Raw genomic sequence first — 20626 nt, forward strand, 5'->3', positions numbered from 1 at the left:
AAGAACCATGCAGTACCCCCCAAACACATTTTAGAGGGGCATTGAATGTCAGTCAACCGAAGGCCTCTTATCCTCTTCATGTTGCTTCCCTCCTTTCTCCTCCTTTGCTTGGTGTGAGTATTTACCCTGGGTTTAGTTTCGATTTTAAATAACCTTGGTTGAGCATTATGTTCAAACCAGAGATCCTGGTTTCAAGTCAAGCTATGGGTTATGAAATTAGCTTCTTAAACTAACCAGAGTTTATTTCAAACCAGGATCTCTGGTTTGAACATAGTGCTCAACCATCGCTATATAAAAGCAAACGAAAACCCAGCAGAGAAGGGATAGGGACAGTGCGTGAAGCTGAAGCATCATTTGAGCTCATTGAAGCCTGTCCACATAACATGGTTTAGTTTTATGTTTGAACTAAGCCAACGTTGCTATCTTTCGGATCATGCGGTTATAGTAAACTCTTATTTAACTGTACTTTCAAGGATCTTCAGACTTTGTACATAAAACATTATCTACGTCATTCACCCATATTCCTGGTAAAAATAAATCTTGACAGAATAAAGGAGATTCTGTATTAGGAATGCATTGGCTGGGGGTGGGGAGGAGGAAAGATTTAAAATGTAAACCAATAAGCTAGGCAGTCCTTAAACCAACATGCATCCTGTAACTCTATCCATCATTTAGACACTTTTAATGTTTAGTTGAATTAAACATGAGCTTTTGGAAAACATTAAGGATTCAGTAACTCAGGATAAGAGTTGCACTTCTTGCACTTCCCCTCTCCCAGAACTGCTGCTGCTGCCTTAGAAAATACCCCCATCATATGGTCAATATATACTCATGCAATCCCTCTCTGGATAGGTTGGCATGTGCACTTGCACAGGGTTAAGGGCATAGGGAAAGACTGTCGAAGCAAAAATGTCTTGCAACTGCTTCCAGAAAGTGCAGATTGTGGGCGTCTGTTATATCTTAAGAGGGCCGCTATTCCACAGAACAAGGGCAGCCACACTAAAAGCCCTGTTCTGAGTTACCATGGAGCAGGCTTCTGAGATCTTTGGAACTTGCAGGAGAAACTCTCCTACTGACCACAGCAATCTACTGGGTGTACAAGGGATAAGGTAGTCACGTAAGTAAGCTGGTCCTGAGCTGTACAGGGACTGATATCTTAGGTACCAACACATTGAACTTCACCTGGCAGTGGCATAGCGTGGGTTGTCAGCACCCGGGGCAAGGCAAGTAATTTGTGCCCCCTAACCCGCGGATTTGCGCCCCTAACCCTTGGATTTGCACCCCCTAACCCTAACCCCCAGATGTTGTGCTCGGTGCGGCCGGCCCCCCCTGCACCCCCCACGCTACACCACTGTTGCCTGGTAGCAAATGGGCAGCAAGTATAAATCCTGCAAGTAAGGAGCGACATACTAGTGGTAGTTTCCCCCCACAACCAATGTAGCCACTATGTTCTGTACCAGCTGCAGCCTCTGGGCAAACGCAAGGGGAGCCCCACATAGCATGCATTGCAGTAATCTAAACATGAGCCTACCTTGAATCCTTGCTGCCTGACCCCGGACACGTTTTTTAAGACCCAGAAAGCTGACCCACATTTTTTCTTTAAATCACTTGCTGCTGTCTGTCATGTGCAAAATCCTTTCCAAGCAAAATTGAGAGAAGCTCTCTCTTGGTATTTCACTCGGATGGAGGAGGAGTGTGTGAGAGTAGCAATTTGACAAAGCAACTGCAAAAAAAGGTATTCATGCAATCATTTACTGGGGGCAAGGGAAGAAGACAAGAGCAGAGGTCAAACGGTAAATCCACATCAGTGTGGATTTTTAATTTTTGACCCAAAAGAAAATGTGTCTTTTCATGAGACTCAAATAGGTTTCAGGGAATGGCTTCTTGTTAACCTTCATCGAGTTTTCTGGGATTCCAGAGAGAATCAACTGCTTCCTGTATTTTTTTAAATAAAGAATCCAAGTCTGTTCCTTGCTGCAGTTGCTTCACAATATGCCATCCTCCTATCAAAGGAAGCAGCAGTACACAATCAGCTATGGGGTAATATTACAGTAATTACCAGGCTGATGCTCGGGTCCCTGAAGGACAAATTAATGACCTTTTCCATCTGGAATGCTCATCCTGTCTCCAGCTGGAGCCCCCAGTGTATTATCTTAATGTGTTTCAATTAATTTGTCCGTTGTAATTACCCACCTGTAAAAGCACGATGGAATAGCCAGAGGCCCTGACTTCGGCTACTTTTACATATCACAAAATTAGCCTCCAGCCCCATTTACTGATAAAGTTATTCAAATATATAGGAACAGGTATTAAAAGTGGACTATATTGCACAGTTCCTCTAAGTTGGTTAGAGCAGTGTTTCCCAACCTTGGGCCTCCAGCTGTTTTTGGACTACAACTCCCATCATCCCTAGCTAGCAAGACCAGTGGTCAGGGATGATGGGAATTGTAGTTCAAAAACAGCTGGAGGCCCAAGGTTGGGAAACACTGGGTTAGAGCATGGTGCTGATAATGCCAAGGTTGCAGCTTCAGACCCCGTATGGGGCAGCTGCATATTCCTGCATTGCACAGAGATGATCCTAAGAGCCTGAGCCACCTATGCACAAATTATCACCACTAACGATAAAATAAATAAATAAAAAAAATCCAGGACATTTGCTTTAAAATGTAAAATCCGCCCCCCCGTATGGGGGTGTAAGGTAAAGGTAAAGGTACCCCTGCCCGTACGGGCCAGTCTTGACAGACTCTGGGGTTGTGCGCCCATCTCACTTAAGAGGCCAGGGGCCAGCGCTGTCCGGAGACACTTCCGGGTCACGTGGCCAGAGTGACAAAGCTGCATCTGGCGAGCCAGAGCTGCACACGGAAACGCCGTTTACCTTCCCGCTGGTAAGCGGTCCCTATTTATCTACTTGCACCCAGAGGTGCTTTCGAACTGCTAGGTTGGCAGGCGCTGGGACCGAGCAGCGGGAGCGCACCCCGCCGCAGGGATTCGAACCGCCGACCTTTCAATCGGCAAGTCCTAGGCGCTGAGGCTTTAACCCACAGCGCCACCTGTGTTCCAGGTGTAGGACCCCCCAAAAAGGACATGTCCAGGAATTCCCGGATGTATGGCAACCCCAATTAATTTGTCCGTTAATTGAATTAATTTGTCCGTTAATTAATTGAAGGAGGTGTAGGACCCCCCAAAAAGGACATGTCCAGGAATTCCCAGATGTATGGCAACCCCATTTAGACCCAACTCCCATCAGCCCCAGCCAGCATAGCCAATGATGAGGAATAATGGTAGTAGTAGTCTCTTAACATCTAGAGAAAATCATGTTGGCTAGCTTGGGTTCCCCTTCATGGATCACTGCCTTGCCGTGGTGAAGGGGCTTGAATAACTCAGAGAAGCTATGAACTATGCCGAGCAGGGCATCCAAGATAGACAGGTCATAGTGGAGAGTTTTGACCAAATGTGATCCACCTGGAGGAGGAACCGGCAAGCCACTCCAGTATCCCTGCCAAAAAAAAGGACAGATCCTGAAGCTGAGGCTCCAATACTTTGGCCACCTCATGAGAAGAGAAGACTCCCTGGAAAAGACCCTGATGTTGGGAAAGATGGAGGGCACAAGGAGAAGGGGACGACAGAGGACGAGATGGTTGGACAGTGTTCTCAAAGCGACCAGCATGAGTTTGACCAAACTGCGGGAGGCAGTGGAAGACAGGAGTGCCTGGTGTGCTCTGGTCCATGGGGTCATGAAGAGTCGGACACAACTAAACGACTAAACAACAATAACAACAAAGCTGTGGGTTAGGCTACAAGTCTTATCCTGTAGAGACTTAGGTTTGATTCCTGCTTGGCCATAAATGGAGAATTATTGCCCAACAATATTTGGGGTACCCAGTATTGGACTGGATGCAGGGCCGGCCAACACATGAGACAATGTGAAGTGATCACCTCAGGCAGCAGGATCCACAGGAGCAGAAGATCCTGATGTAGATCTTGATTTCCCCCTTCTTCTTGATGTAGATCTTCACTCACCCTTTCTTCATTGGCAGGAAGGGGGGCACAATTTTGTGGTTCACCCCAGTTGCCAAACTATCTTGGGCAGGCCCTGGCTAGATGGATAAACAGAAAGTATGTCAGATGAATCTCCTGAGGTAAAAGAAAGTTTTCCCCAAACCACCCCATCCCCCCAGTCATTTAGAATGACTGGCTATCTTAACTTTTTTAGCATGGCTTTTTTCCTAGCCTGTCTCCCGAATTCACAAAATGCCTTAGCTCAAAATTTATCAGAACAGCTGTTTTGTGTCCTATATGTCCTTTACAGTTTCTTACTGAAATGCTGGCAAATTTTCATGGTTCATTACAAGCCTTTGAAAATGACAGCATGCAAACACTCTGCTGCATTCCCCCTCCCTGAAAAGTTCATTCATATGCAGCCTGTGCACAAAATTATCTCCAACAGATGTAAAAGAAGTAGAGCCCCAAATGTCCTGTTATTCATTTGGAACTTGAAATATTTAAAGTGGCTGAAATTACAAAAAAAAAAATCAAAAAAATCTTGCCATCGCAAAATCTCAATCAAATGTCATTTTATTTCCAGTTTCTGGTTTCCATAATTCTGGTTCCCATGCAATTACAGATACATGCAGAAAAGCAACATTGATGGTCTCAAAGTCCCAGAGACCTTAGCATTTTGAAAAATTCAGATGTAAATCCAAATGTTGTATCTTGGGACCATTTTGGACTAATTCTCATAATCTAAAACTCACATGAACAGGCTATCTCAGTAACATCCAATTAAGGTGTTGAATTCATTTTTTTTACTTCTTTTTCAAACACATCAAGCCCAAGTGAGAACATTTGAGTGGGGGATGTAACTGGCAGCAGACTGTAGGCCTATTCTAATCAAATGCTACAATCTGGCATTGTACCTTCTGGACGTAGACTCAGAAAGATAATTTGTCTCTGTAGTGAAGAGAAGGGATGGCAAGGAAAGATGGGCAAAAGTAGGAGTTCTCATTCCTCTATCTTATTTTACTTGTGAATGGGAGGGAATGCATGAATTATGGGAAATGCTTCTAAAAGATCTTGGGTTGGTCATCATCTTGAATGGCTTTAAAAAGGGATTACTATATATACTCGAGTATAAGCCGACTTTTTCAGCACATTTTTTATGCTGAAAAAGCCCCCCTCGGCTTATACTCAAGTGAGGGTCCTTTTGGGCTGCTCCTTCCTCCTCCTCCATCTTTGCCGATGTTAGCGGCGGAGGAATGAGCAGCCTGAAAGCAGCCTCCGCTGCTGCCGCCACCAGCCGCTGCCTCTCAGCAGCACCCTAGGTAGGTAGGGGGATGGGAGGGGATGGGGGGAGAGAGGAGCCCCCTCTGCCATGTGCGCATGTGTGCGCGCACACACACACTGGCCCACCAGGAGGTTTGTGGTGTGGTGAACCAGCTTATACGGTAGATTAATTCTTGTAGGATATGACTCTCAATGGCTACTAGCCACATAGACTCTGTTTTGCCTCCACTGTTGGAGGAAATATGCCTCTGAAAACCAGTTGCTAGGAATCCCAAGTGGGGAAATTGCTGTACATTTGGGTGCTGCTTGCAGGCTTCCCATTGGCCCCTGCGACATCAGGATGCAGGAATAGTTGGGTCTTCTGATCCACCAGGGCTCTTCTGACGTTCTTATGAAACTGACTAATGTCCATATTTGGAGTTGAGAAGGAATTATTGCTTGGATCAGATTGACAAATGACTTTGCTGTTAAGTCTTGTTTTTCCTATGCTATAATGCATGGTTTGACTTACTGGAAATTTCCCTCATTCTGATTTCATTACACTTTCCAGAATGACTTTTTTATATAGATAGGTGAGAAATGAGGCATTGCATAAGCTTGGTTGCTCAAGTGGTGCCCATCCCCGAGTGGTCCCCCCCCCATGTGTCCTGGCTCCTGTCCCAAATGCTACAAGAGAGACTCTTACCTGAGAGTAAGTAAGAAAGTTTCATTCAAGGCTTGCTATGGTACAGGTATAAACCAGAGAGTTTAAGAACAACATCTGAGGCCAGGCAAAAGCTGTGAAGATGTTTCAAAGGGTCACACCCCTCTCACCAGTTTTTAAAGGTGAGAAATGGCACAATCACTTGCAAGACTCTTTCTTCCGAGGAGACTGGTGCACTTGTGGTGCGCTGGTCTGTTGCCAGTGCTGGAGGCCCCAACAAGTTCTTGGTGATGGAACAGAGGTCAGCCCCTCTGACTCCTTCCCTTCCACCTGGTCAGCCTCCTCTCCTGTCTGGTCCATGCCCTGCCCCATCGCTATGGAAGCTCTCCACTCCACGGATGAGGCAGGAAAGGGAGCCAGCAGGACTCCCTCAAAGGCAAAGGGGTAGGGGGGCCATCTTCCCTCTTGGGCTGCTCTGTATTGATGGTCCACTCTGTACCCTCTTCCTTGTCTTCCTCATCTGACAGGAACTGCCACACCAGCCTTGAGCCAGTTGGGATCAGGAGGCTCATGACACAATGTGGCCACTGGTGCTCTCCTCATCCCTTCCCATTTCTCATCTTGACTCATACAGAAGGCAGGGTTGGCTGGAGGGGATCTGGAAACCACATGCTACGGTTGTTTAGAACTTGGGAGAAATAGTAGCACTAGCTTTTCCTGGCACTAAGAACATGGTGCCGGGCACTAGTTCAGAGATAAGAAGTTGCTGCTTGTCTTACAGTGGTAGCACTGTACAGGGGAATTGTACAAAAAAGCAGGGTACAGTGGTACCTCAGGTTACATACGCTTCAGGTTACAGACTCCGCTAACCCAGAAATAGTACCTCGGGTTAAGAACTTTGCTTCAGGATGAGAACAGAAATCGTGCTCCGGCGGTGTGCTCTGATGGTGTTTCCTGCTTGGCAGGGGGTTGGACTCGATGGCCCTTGTGGTCTCTTCCAACTCTATGATTCTATGGTGCAGCAGCAGCAGGAGGAGGCCCCATTAGCTAAAGTGGCGCTTCAGGTTAAGAACAGTTTCAGGTTAAAAACAGACCTCCGGAATGAATTAAGTACTTAACCCGAGGTACCACTGTATATACTAGTTGCAGAGCCAACACCACATCCCAAATACCCAAGTGCTCAGAGTGGGCCTTGTTTCCAGGCTAAGCCATAGTAACTGATGTTCCCCATCATGAAGATTTATAGAGGAACACAAGACCATCTGTTAGAGATGGCTATGAATGCAGGCATCTCCTCCCCTGCAGAAGTCACATTGCACCAGGAGGATTATTATCACCTTTTTATTAAAGCAGCAGAATCAAGGGCATTTTCCAAGGTCAAAAAAAACCAAGCAAACCCTAGTGCATAAAGATATTGGAACAATATGTTTTGCTGCTACATTGCACTACTAACTTTCACCTTAAGTCGAGACGTATTCAAAGGATTCACTCGGCATTCCCATTTTTAAACTGCATTAGGTAGATTTTTTCTGCCATGCAAAATAAAGCTTCCTTGTTAATTTCAAAGGGGGAGGGAGAAAAAAGAATGAAAGCAAAGAAAATAAAATGTAGTATAGTATTAACAGCATGTAAGTTGCTTAATCTTCAAAGCTAGCTTTACCTTGAAATTTCCATAATCCATTCAGTAAATATGGTTTTGCATACTTCAAAAGAAAAAATAATAATTAGATTATCCTACAGCTGAGATTAACAGAATTTGTACATACCTTTGGAGTAGCAATTTTGTCTTAGTACAATAGGAGTATAACGTTCTTTTCAAGTTCAGGGACACGGTGTACTTGTTCAGTGAAAATAATTAAATATCGAGCAGAAGAGAGACATTATTTATTCAATGCAAGCAAGTTCCAGATTTGCAAAGACTATGCACTTTCCATTCTGATATTCCCTATCAAGATAATCAGTGTCCTATTGTACTTATTAGAGCACAAGACTGAAATCTTTAGGTGTGATCTTTAAGCTCACAGAAGGTTTGCATTGATTAGTCTTCATTGTACAGAGTGACACAATATACCGTACTTCTGTCCTACTAGTTACTTATTGGCAGATTTCCAGGCACACTGATTTGAGATTAATGAGAGAGAGAGAGAGAGAGAGAGAGAGAGAGAAAGTATCTAGTGCCTGTCCACTGTCCACTGAAAAATTAATATTGTCTTTTTAGAAATCTCAGTTGGCACAGCATCCTTATGACAACATCATCCATGAGTGCAGGGGTTCTCAAACTGTGGTCCACACATCACCATTGGCTGGCAAGTTTCACGTGTCTAAATATATGACTGAAAGCCATACAGCATCTAGCACAGTAAATTAACAATCACTACAACAGGCAGAAAAATCATTAAGTGGTCTGCCAAGACCCGCAACAATTTTCAAGAGGAAAGAAGTTTGGGAACCAGTGGAGTTCTCTGCCCAGGACACCTGTGTTCTTCATGATATGGATAGGACACACCTACCTGGGCTCTACATTATTTACCAGAGGCATTTTGGAGGATGAGGGGGAAGCATCCCTCAAGTTGCTTTTTGGGAAACTCATTTCTTATATAAATAAGCCTCATGCAGGTGGGATGTTTCTCAGCAAGATATATTGCATCCGTCTGCAAGTGACATAATAAGGTAGCCAGGACCTATGCAGGGCTATACCAGAACCACATTCTTCTACAGATACATATGTGTTCACAAGCGCACAGATACAATCACTCTTTACTACTTTGCATAGGAAACCTGTCAGAATTAAGTAGCTGCAGAGCTGGGGAACCTGAGAAATTCTGCCAGTCTGCATTTTGAAGCAAACCAACCTGACCAAAGCCTTCTGCCTAATGTATGGATCAGAATGTCCTCTGCAAGTGTATGAATGCATAAATACTTATGCATAAATACTTACTAGTGCCCAAGGAGTATGTAGGGGTAGCCAATGCTGTCTTTCTTTGGACAATGTCCCTGTGAGGACAGGTTGTCATAATATCCTGTCACTCTCAGAATCCCATCTTTGAAAACATGCAGCAGCAGCAGTGCCAGCAGGTGGGTTTTCTAGCTGCTAAGAGTGATCTCTTCCTTTTTTTAAAAAAAGAAAAGAACTGTACAATTTAAAGGCAGCCCTAAGACTGCCACATAACAATGTAGGCTTTGCTAATTTTAAATATGAATTTCAGTGCATTTTTTTTTAAGTGAATGCAAATGGAAACAGGTTAGGTACAAAGTATGTACAAAAAATGACAGTGGAAATGGAGCAATCCCTCCCTCTCTAGTTAAGAGGAAGTGTTGTAGCAATTGCACGATCAGCCCTATAGTCTCATTTTGTTAATTGACATAAATTATGCAAAGCAGGTAGATTTGCATAAGCATTAAGTTGTATTGTTTGCATAATAGGATTCCCCTTTCTCTAGGAAAGCTTCTGTGTCTGCACAGTGCTAGGGACAAGAAGATAATGATGAGATAATGACACTAAATGTTCTCAGTGAAGAAATGAAACTGTCAGATAACAAGACCTTCCCAGATTCTTTTTGCAAAACAAGAGCTCTAAAACCAGCAGAATGTATGCTTTTATTCGACAATTTTCTGGTGGTGCAATATGCAAGCATTACAGTAGCTTCATTTTATGGAATGTGCACATTAGTTATCTTCAGTTTTCTGCTTCTTTAAATCCCTAAATTCAAAAAGTCTATTTCAACTGAACTCTGTGATCCCCTTTTCCTTCAAAACTATGAGGCTGATACAAAGTGAGGTATCACTTTCTGATTCATAAATCACAAGAAACAAAAGGTTATATGAGATACAGTCCTTACAGTTCTATGCATTGCTGAATTGCTATAATTCAGGCACACTTTTGAAAATGATGATACATTTTTGAAAATGAAGATGATGTTTCATTTGCTCCCAGGAATATTCCTTGGACATCAAGAAAAGGTGGCAAATTTTAAATATAAGGTGCCTTTAAAGAGAGTGTGCCTGCTTTTATGTTCTCAAGCATGAATGCCGTTCTGCATGACAATAAGGCAATATATGAAATAAGGTCACCTATATAAAGGGATCCTTCTGTTACCATCAACCCTGCCATTATGGAGCTAATACAGAAATATTTCAGTAATGACTGTAATTTGAATAAATATGTAGTGCAAGGCTTTCTATTGAACATTCTGAGTCAGCATAGTCTGTTAAGCATCGTTGCTATGGTGACGGTGTGGAGGTTGAATTAATTAAGGCCCTAACAGATGCTGTGAACTATGTAGTATCATTTGTGCTTTCTACTTGTAATTAGTATATATGTGTTACACACACACTCAGAAGCGTGTGAGGTGGAAACCTGACATCATTCATGCACTTGCAAATACAATGAGCAGCAATTGCAAAAAGTCATTTATTCTCTCTCTCTCTCTCTCTCTCTCTCTCTCTCTCTCTCTCTCTCTCTCACACACACACACACACACACACACACCCTCAAGAGAAATGTGGCCAAAATGCTGAGTTCCAAACAAGGCTTCCATATGAGCTGAAAGAAAAATCAAGTTCTTTCTGCATTTCTCCTCACTTGAAATCAAAATTTTGGGGATTCAAATCAAATAAACAAGTGAATTTTGATCATCATAGTGAGCCCTCAATCTTTCTGATTCTTTGTTTTTGTATTTTGGACATAAAGACACACAGAGAAAATTCCTGTCTTTCCCCCCGCATAATGTCTATAGCCACCAGTTCCACTGGTAAGTGATAGTGGATGATCCTGGATGAAGTGGTGATGGATGAAGTGGTACTGGATTTTAGGGAGGAGAAGCAAGATTTCTTAGCAAGGTAAAAGACTGGCTGTTAAATATATCCACAAAAAAATTGCAAAAAGGCAGCATATTTACTTAAGAGCATTTGCTGTAGCTATTTTTCCATAACTCATCATATTGACAGCAATGCTACTATAGCAATTTCAGTGATACTTATCGGCACAGCAGTCCCCCCGGCCCTTTAAAAGGAAAGCCTTTGGCACTGACTCCCAGTACCTAGGCCCATGAAGCTGCTTATAACAATGATCATTCATTGTCCCTATTTGTTCACAATAAGGAAAGGTATTCATGAGGAATAATCATCCGTGGTCTGATTGGGTTCTATCACAGACCAGTTCTAGGCATGGTTAGATATTTGTGGAGTTGAAAAATGCATGCAATACCATTTTGCATGTGTGGTTTAGTATCCACATGTGGATATGAATGCATTGGATTGGAGCAATTAAATCCATGGCTAGAGTTTGTTTGTTTTAGATTTATATACTGCCCTTCATCAATACGTCTTAGAGTTGTTCTCAAGATAAAATCTGGGACAAAATCCCTCCTGCACAAAGAAGCTATCTTAGGCAACTACAGGTGGGCTTTGCATTTTGTAACATTGAGGGCCATGGTGTGATAATTCCTCAGATGCCACCACAGGAAGTATCAGAAGATGACATTTAAAACCTACTCTTGCAAGGAAATCCCTTGGGATCAGCTCCCATTTGGCATTCAGCAGCCCCATGCTGACTTTGGAAACTGTTCCCATGAAACACATGAAAACATTTTTGTCAACAAGGATGTCAATATAGCACTGCACTAAGACAATCTTGTGAACTAGATTGTATTTGGGCAGGGACCAGCCATAAGCAACATCAGTCCCCATCTTGCTAAAAAGTGCTTGAGAAGGTTTTGATCCCAGCTGCTGTTTTAAATGAAGAGGCTTCAGATTCATGCTGACTAGAGTCACTAGCTAAGCAGTATGTTAGAAAGAAAAGTAGGAAGAAATAATTGGTGCAGCTGGTGAAAAACCACACCAGCACCCTCTATTTCTTTCAGGTTCGAGAAGTAAATTTGCCCAGCCAGCAAAAATCTGTTTGGGGAGTTTGGCTCCCACTACAACACCTTAAAGTAGACATGGTGATAAGAACAGGAGTATCACCCCAAGGTTCTCTGCCTCAGGAGCTGCTTCGTGGTGCTGCCTCCCACTTTTGTTTCAGTCATGAACAAGTCTTTTGAAGTCCCTTATCTACAAGCGGCAACCATTCTAAACTGGCCATGCCATATTGTCAACAATATGGAGTTGGAGTCCGCCTGCCGCCTCTCCCATAATTTCCCTTCTATTTCCCTTCATAGAGGGCCCTTGTGATGTGAACAAGAGGAAGATCTCAATGCCAAAGTCAGAATGACAGTGTGTATGTGTGTTTTCCCCAGGAGCAAAGCCCCCTGTGTTTAGCACAGGATAAAGACCTGAGTGATCCAAACATAGCAGCACTGACATAGACAAGATTATAAGGTCAGCAGAAAGATTTCTACAGTTGAGCTTCACAGAAAGTCTGTTATTCATTAAGCAGACAATTGGATTTATTGGTTTTCAAGGGCTCCCCCCTCCTTTGGGTGATGTGTGCCTGATATGAAAGTGGGCTCTTTTTGTGCAGATTTAGAAAGAGCAGGACAATTCTGTTGAGGTCTATCACATATCCCAATCCAAAGCTCTGTAGCCAAGAACTGGTGGTTGGATGTAAGATCAGCATTTCTGTCTATAATCTTTGAGAATTCTTGGAGAAGAAGTGAGGTCCCTACGGACTGTAGGTGGGCAAATGCTGTCCCCATCTTCAAAAAAATGATCAAGTGTTTGGAAACCAGTCTTATGAGGAACGGTTGAGGGCAGAGGCGTAGCTGGGATGGGCGGGCAGGGCGCACTGGATGCCACACCATGGGAGCGGCACTTACTGTGGGGCTCACAATGTGCCCGAGCCACATGTCTCTCCTGGGAGTAATGCGGTGGCTTGGGCGCCTGCATGCTCTGCGCTGAGGGGAGGCGGCAGGCGGACTCCATGGAGGCTCTGCACAGCTTGCCACGCCCTGTGGGCAGCTTGCTCCACCCCCATGGGTGGCTTGCCCCTCTTCCGGGCACCCGAGTGGCTAGCTACACCACTGGTTGAGGGAGTTGGTTATGTTAAGCCTGGGAAAGAAGAGACAGAGAGAAGATGTGATAGCCATCTTCAAATATCTAAAGGGCTGTCACATGGAAGATGAGCAAGCTTGCTTTCTCCTGCTCTGGAGGGTAGGACTTGAACCAATGGATTGGTTCAAGAAAGGAGATTTTTTCCTGTCAGTAAGAGCTGTTCAACAGTGAAACAGACTCCCTCAGGAGGTTGTAGGCTCTCCTTTATTAGAAGTTTTTAAGCAGAGGTTGGATGGCCACCTGTCCTGGTTGCTTCAGTTGAGATTCCTACCATGCAGGGCGTTGGACTCAGTGACCCTCAGGGTTTCTTCCAATTCTACAGTCCTATGATTCTATGGTTCTGCAAATCCTCCCAAAGATTCCTGGTACATTAAACTTCAACTTCAATTCAATTCAATTCATGAATGTTGAAGCACCAGCTTCCTCTATGTACACCCACCAGAGTTCCTAGATTCATACTGTATTTTAGAGAGATGTAGGTATGGACAAACTGACCTATTTTCTCTCCTTCTTAGTTTCACATACACTCAATCCCACCCCATTCCCATTTTGCTGCTGATTCTTTTTATGTATAAAATGTATTTAAACCTTTTGTATGCATATTATATTATCACTATATTATTCAGTATTTTCTTTGTTGAAAATGCACAATTTGGAATGCTTTTCAGTGTTTTCCCCTAAAATACACATTTTTGCATGCATTTTCCCATGTTTTTGTGAGCAATGGAAAATTGAGAGGATTGTGCATTCCGATATACACCTTTGTTCGAATTCACATGCAAGTCTGTCACAGCAAATTAGGTGACTTTGAATCAAACAACATTTTCCTCCATTCCTAAACTGGGATATATAAAACAAAAATGATAAAAGGTTTAAGTCATCATCAAATACAGGTTTAGGTCCACTGATTTCAGGGAGTTTAAACATGTCCTGTTTTGTGCTGGACTGTGGCCTTAACCATTTTAGTAATTTCTGTTTAGGGGACTCCAACCAGCTTTGGCCAAAGAGGATTAATCATCTCAATGACGACTTGGAGGATTAGGTAGAAACGAATGGACAAAATTAGCTGTTCTTTGGAGTTGACACAGCGGGGAAGCGCATAATGGGGGCAAAGTAAGAATCCTACCCAACTCCAAGCTCATAAACTGTAGAATATTGTAGTGTCTTTTATTCTTATCTTGTTTCCATAGAATGACTCAATCCCAGCCCCCCTTCAGTGAAATTGAATCCCAAGCATTTGCTGCCCACCTAATAATCATAGTGTTGAAAAAAAAGTTATGAAATGGAATTATCTGCAGCTTAGAAATCTGTCTCCATGCTCTGCGTGGCTTTGTGGTGAAAGGCGATCTGCTTTCGTTCAGCTGGTAAGAAATGGCCGTTGAACAATGCAATGAAAGCAGAAGCATGCCTCCTGCTCATGTGCCTGTTTGCCTTACATCTCCCCATGTTACGAATTCTGCTTGCATTTTCTACCCCTTCCTTAATATTCAAGGATTATCTTGGCTCCTCTCATGGGACAGCTTCCTTGGGGTTATGGAATAATTAGAAGAGATTATGGTCTGCTTTTTGAGCGAGGCAAGATTGATTTCTATTTTTCTTCTAGCTAATGAGAAGTTTGCTTGTTCTCATTTGATTTGAATAACTATTCTCCTCCAAGGCTCCTCACTGAACCAAGATAAAAAAGTACAATCTGCCACAAAAAGAGGAATTGCAAGCAAGGGCGATAATACAAGACAGAAGTAGGGTGGGGGACTCCAAATGCTTTTGTTAAAGCCTAGCCATAAATGTTTTTGTGGGTTTTTGGCAGCTTTTTGAGTTATTGACTGGGCTGGGGACTGAAGACTGGTTCACACACGCTTGCTCCTCACTGGGCAGCTGTGTGGCATCGCTGGAAACTGCAAGTGTCAATGGCTCATCACAGATTAAGCTCCATAGAATTTACACAGCGTCTTATACAAAATGTTTTTCAACATAGTCCAATAATTCCCCTGTAAGCAGTGAAGTGATGGCCGTATATTTGTGAAGCGGCCTTCACAAATCAAGGGTGGGACACCTGCAGAGCTGTGTTTGCATCAAAATCGTTACGCTCGAACCCACTCAATCGCATCCCATTCTGTATTCATTCCACAAAGTACATACTATAAGCACAGCACAATGCACCAATTGTTGATCCTGCACAACTCCTGTTTGTTTTGATGGGGTCTGTAACAGGAGAAATGCTCAGTGAAAGGCACTTGTTTTCAGTACGCAGAAGTTCTTTCCCCCTCCGATTGTTACCTCAATTGCAGAGGCATTAACCTCAAAGGTCTTATTTTAAATTTGGGAAGAGAAGAATGAACCTGAGTTTACTTAGCATTCATGCCCTGCCTCTCTTTACAACCCACTTTCCTGAAAAATACCCTTCTATGTCCTGTACAGAAGAGTTGGAAGATCTCAAATAACTCATACAAGACTTACCCACTTCCATATGGGGCAACACCTCATAACTACCAAGTCAGCTGCCAATTTATCCTGGAGAAAATAGCCTCCAGACCACAAATATGGGAATCCGTTAGACCCTGGAAGAGAATGAAACACATCTCATTGACACCATGGCTCTTTGGCAGAAGCAGTCCACCCTGACTGATGCACCATCTCTGGCCATCCAAATAAGGTCAGTAGATATTATTTGTAGTGAGGCACCATTGATCTCGAAGGGACGCAGGTGGCGCTGTGGGTTAAAGCCTCAGCGCCTAGGACTTGCCGATTGAAAGGTCGGCGGTTCGAATCCCTGCGGCGGGGTGCGCTCCCGCTGCTCGGTCCCAGCGCCTGCCAACCTAGCAGTTCGAAAGCACCCCCGGGTGCAAGTAGATAAATAGGGACCGCTTACCAGCGGGAAGGTAAACGGCGTTTCCGTGTGCAGCTCTGGCTCGCCAGAGCAGCGATGTCACGCTGGCCACGTGACCCGGATGTGTCTCCGGACAGCGCTGGCCCCTGGCCTCTTGAGTGAGATGGGCGCACAACCCCAGAGTCTGTCAAGACTGGCCCGTACGGGCAGGGGTACCTTTACCTTTACCTTTTACCATTGATCTCTGGTTCTCCATTTGTCTTGTGGACAAGTCACTTTGTCCCCTCAATCCACAACCAACAAGATAGGTTCTGTTTGACAGTGACACAGAGAGTTGTAGTGATAATTAAAACTGAGGCAGTTTCCTCACTCCTGAAGAAACCACCATGAGGTGACACTTACTATAAGTGGGTGATGGCAGCAGAGAAAGGGGAAATGGGACCCCCCCCCCGGGCTACTAGGCTACATGACATTGTGGCCCTGGAGAAGGGGCCATCCTATTGTTATACCACATCTGCTCCCTTCAAATACCCAGTGTAAGTTCTTTAAATGAATTTAAATGCAGCGGTTCTCATCCCCTGTCAGCTAGTACAAAATGTTTTCAGTTTGTGAACTGGAAGGATTCCACTCATTTTTCTGAACAAATATTTTTTGCTTCTTAACTACATTACAGCAAATCACCATTGAAGAGGGCTTTCCAAATATTGCACAAAAGATTGTATCATCAGGTGTCCCTTAAAGCAGTGGTTCCCCAACTTTACCCCATCAATGACCACTTGAAAATTGCTGAGAGTCTTGGCAGACCACTTAATGATTTTCCTGCCTCTTGTAGCAATTGTAATCTGCATTCTCACTGCTTCTTTTATTTGCTATGTATTGCAATCTGAAATTCACAGAGCTGAAATTGCAGTCAATGCAGTACAACAAAAGAAGTAAAAAGCAATAAAATGCAATTAAAAGTTAGTGTGAATTTGGAAAGCAGTAGATGTGCCCTCTTCCACCTTCAACCGCAAATTCACAGACATGCAACACGCCACCTAAATAAAGCTCACAGACTGTTAGCAGTCTGTGGACCATGGTTTGGGAACCCCAATTTTAAAGATTTCTCAAGCCACATGGAAGCTATGTGTTAACACCCACTTACATATAGATGGCCTGTACAGTGGAGTGTGACAAACTGGGTGGAATAAGCACATAACCAGATGGGACTTCTTATTTTCCCCTCATCAAACAGGATAGCATCTAGTGAGAGGATGTACTGTATTTTTCGCCCCATAGGGCGCACCGGCTCATAGGGCGCACCTAGTTTTTTTCGGGGGGAAATAAAAAAAAAATATTCCCCCCCCCCAGGCCCGAGCTTCCCCCAACCCCAGCCCCCAGAACAGGCTGCTATCCGCAAGCCTAGGGAGCCATGCAGGAACTCCCGTGGGCTCCCCAGGCTTGTGGATAGCTTCCTGAAGCCTGCATTCGTCCCATAGGACGCACACGCATTTCCCCTTCATTTTTGGAGGGGAAAAAGTGCATCCTATAGGGCAAAAAATACAGTAATTTTTAGTAAAAAGGGCTAAGCAGCCCCTTTACCACTAGTCTTCCACTCTAACAAACCATGGGGGGTTGTTTTCAAGCACCCAATACAAAGGCTAGGAAGACCTGCTGGCATCTATAGGACAGAACAAAGGCTGAGATTGTTAAAAAGGAGGGAGTTGTGACGATTTAGTCCGGAGTGGACCACAGCACTGGAGTCATTGACTTTGGATGCTTGGGAGAAGCTTGTAGTGTATTTAGTGGTTTGCAGTTGTAAATTTTCTTTCTTGCATTTATATGGTTAAACTTTTTGAAGCCTAAACACAAGCAGTTCAATAAAAGAGAATAATAAGGGAGTGGGGGAAATCCATTAGGATTCCCCCCCATACATACATATTTTCCAGCGAGAGAGAAAATTATCCCACTGGAGTAAGTGCTGTTGAATATGGAAATATTTCTTAAAACCTTCATGGATCAAAAATGTATGTGCTATTTATAATAAGCGTCACATTTCTCTTCCCTCAGAAAACAGTTCAATCATACTGGGAAAGTGAAAATGGGTAGCTAAACTGGTAAACATACGGATATATACTGACAAAGACTTAAAAGGCAATTCCAAATGTAGCTGGTATTTTAAAGACAAAGAGGTGTGAACTGTTTGTGTGTGTGTGTATTCTCAAAGCACTGAAGGTTATAACCATATTGAAAAGTAATGAACACTCTGAAAGAATGGTAGCAACAGATAACAGTTCCAGGGAAATTAGAATAACAAATGCCTCCATTCTCCGTATGAGAATCATGATGATATGCTGGGGTTGCGGATCAGGCACAGCTTTGTATTTCCCTATCTTCTTTTCTCATTAATGGTGACAGTTTGTTTCAGGATTGTTAAAATAAAGAGCAAAGGCTGGGAAGGCATTTCTTGCATCTGTCACTTCTAAAGAAGACTTCCCCGTTCATTTCATTTGGCATTTTAAATGTCACCGGTGCTTCAGACATTTCTGGTGTCAGGATGTAGGAGGCCTGTCCTGCTGACAGCCTCCCCCATAGCTTACCTCAATATATTCAGCAAAGAAATGCAAATGATTGTGTTTCTGCTGAGAAGGAGGGTAGAGAAGCTCTGCCAAGCGCCTCTTTTTATTCAGCTTCAAGAAGATTATAAAATGTAGGGCACTAGGTTTGCTGATACACTTATTTAGTTGCACTGTGTATATTCTTTTGATCATTCACACGAAACATCCACATTTTGTGGGATATGCAATGAGGCACAAGGAACTTTTCTGTCTCTGCACAACATTGTTCAGGAGCAGCCCAAAGAACATGAGAGCCCTGGACAGCAGCTGAAATCTGCACTTGAGTGGCAAGACCAAATAAGAGTAGACCCACTGAAATGAACAGACATTCATTTCAATGTGTATACTCTGAGTAAGACCTCATTGAATACCATCCCATGTATCTTCTCATGGTGTCCATGATGCCTTTCTCCACCCTATACAATTTCTCCTTCTTATTCTTCCCTTCTCACCCACCTCTTTCCTGTGCTGAGTAACAATGCTTTTCTCCCAGGCCTACCAAACCCTCCTTTGACACCATGATACTTTCTGCCCCCTAAGTAGCCCTGAAGTTCCCACACGGCCCCTTTCTCCTGACATTATCTTTTTTTTGCTCTGAGGATCCACCCTGCCTTCCTCTCAATATTTCCTTCCAAACCTGGAGATATTTAGGAAGAGCTTTCTGTGGTTGCCTAGCAACCATATCATGTCAACCCGAACCAAGCTCTGGGGAGATCCAGCTAATCTGTATGCTTAAGATGGCAGCCAATTTTCCTGCATGAATTGCCCATCAAGCAGAAGCAGCACGACAACAATGGCTCTCAACAGTTGACTTGCCCTGACTATTGAGGGAAGATGAAGCCCTTTCTTCCCATTTGCTGGACACACCACAAAGCATCTCTTTATAAAGCTTTCTATCCACAAGTGTGTAAAGTTACATTTCTTCACAAAGATTCATTCTGGGGGTGGGGGAAAATCTAGACAGTTAACAATGTAGTTTGAGCTAGAAAAGCATATTGTTCCTTTAAAAATAAATCACAAAGGTACAGTAAGGCCAGATCCAACTTCGTTACATTGGTGGAAGTGACAAAGCCTGATAGGTCAGGCATCAACCATTGAAACAGCAATGGTTTCCTCCATCTCCTCCCCACACCCCTTTCCAGTTTCCAATTACCTTCCAGAAACCCATCTGGTAGAAATGAAACAATAAATTTGTATACAGTCTTGTCATTTTCCTCATTCAGCCATTTCCAGGATCTGTCTCAGCAGAACAGAGCCTGGGGAATTTATTTCAGACTGCTCCATGGAAAAAAAGGGAGGAAGGAGGTGAAGAATTAATGACAATTGTTTCTGTTTGGCCAAGACTTGGCTCTGTTGCCTTTGAACTGTGTCTGAAAACCAATACCTTTCTTCTTTATTTTCCCCTTAGGACTGTCATTTGGTCTGCTTTCAGGTGCTTAATGAGAAACAAGCCTCTGTCGACAGAGTTTAAGGGCCATGATTAAGTGGCTGGTTGACTGGCCACTGGGTGCCTATTGGGGAAGCGAAGGGCTGCTTGTCTAACGCTGTACCTCCTCAGTGCCATGAGACTGTTCCCTGATGCCGCAAAATAAAAGTGACATTCCTCACCCCACCCAGTTCCTGTTTTCTTCTCATTTGCACAACACTTTTAACTTTTGTACCTGGGAAAGAAGCCTCGCTTTATCAACTCCATGCTAAGCTTGACACTTAAGATGTTGTAAAGGGGAAGCCAGTGGCAGCCATTTTCTGGGAGTGATCACTCCCATACCTGATCCCGTCCATAGATGCCCATGTGTTGTCAATGACTTATTAAAGCATGTTTATCATTCTCTCTAAAATGGCACTCTGCTAAGCTAACACTGACTTGAAGTCTCTGGCTCAGCTCACCTGCTTGGGTGATGTGTTCTGCATGCACTTTGAATTCTTGCCTTGTGCTCATGATGCGGTTCTTTGGGTTGCCATATTTCAAGAAGTGAAAGTCCAGACACAAAGAAATTTTTAGAAAATCCCTCAAGTTGTTGAGCTTTCTTTAGAAAAATGCCAAAGTTGTTGAACTTCTTCTGGGGGGAAAAACACACCATGATTTTTCCAGGACTAACCATTGCTTTTTGGAAATTCCCCCCACATGTCACTTCCACAACTTCCCACGTTTTCCTCCAAGGAACTCAAGGTGGTGTACATGGTTCTCCTCCTCATTTAATTCCCACAACAACTCTCTGTGAGGTAGGTTAGTCTTAGAGTCAATGACTGGCCCAATATCACCCAGTGAGCTTTGCAGCCAAGTAG

General features: G+C 43.6%; 2 long non-coding RNA genes across 2 annotated transcripts; one reads left to right on the forward strand and one right to left on the reverse strand.

Annotated features, from left to right (window-relative positions):
- Positions 1 to 1786: 1786 nt before the first annotated feature.
- LOC310827396 lies at positions 1787 to 15458 on the reverse strand. Its single transcript, XR_014556343.1, has 3 exons — positions 15374 to 15458; positions 3937 to 4097; positions 1787 to 2003 (listed from the first exon to the last, which is right to left on the reverse strand). It is a non-coding gene; the product is annotated as an uncharacterized lncRNA (long non-coding RNA).
- LOC310827391 lies at positions 14910 to 19952 on the forward strand. Its single transcript, XR_014556337.1, has 2 exons — positions 14910 to 15569; positions 19749 to 19952. It is a non-coding gene; the product is annotated as an uncharacterized lncRNA (long non-coding RNA).
- Positions 19953 to 20626: the final 674 nt, after the last annotated feature.

This window comes from Podarcis gaigeae, assembly GCF_964106915.1.
Source record: "Podarcis gaigeae genome assembly, chromosome: 11".
Taxonomy (NCBI): Eukaryota; Metazoa; Chordata; class Lepidosauria; order Squamata; family Lacertidae; genus Podarcis; species Podarcis gaigeae.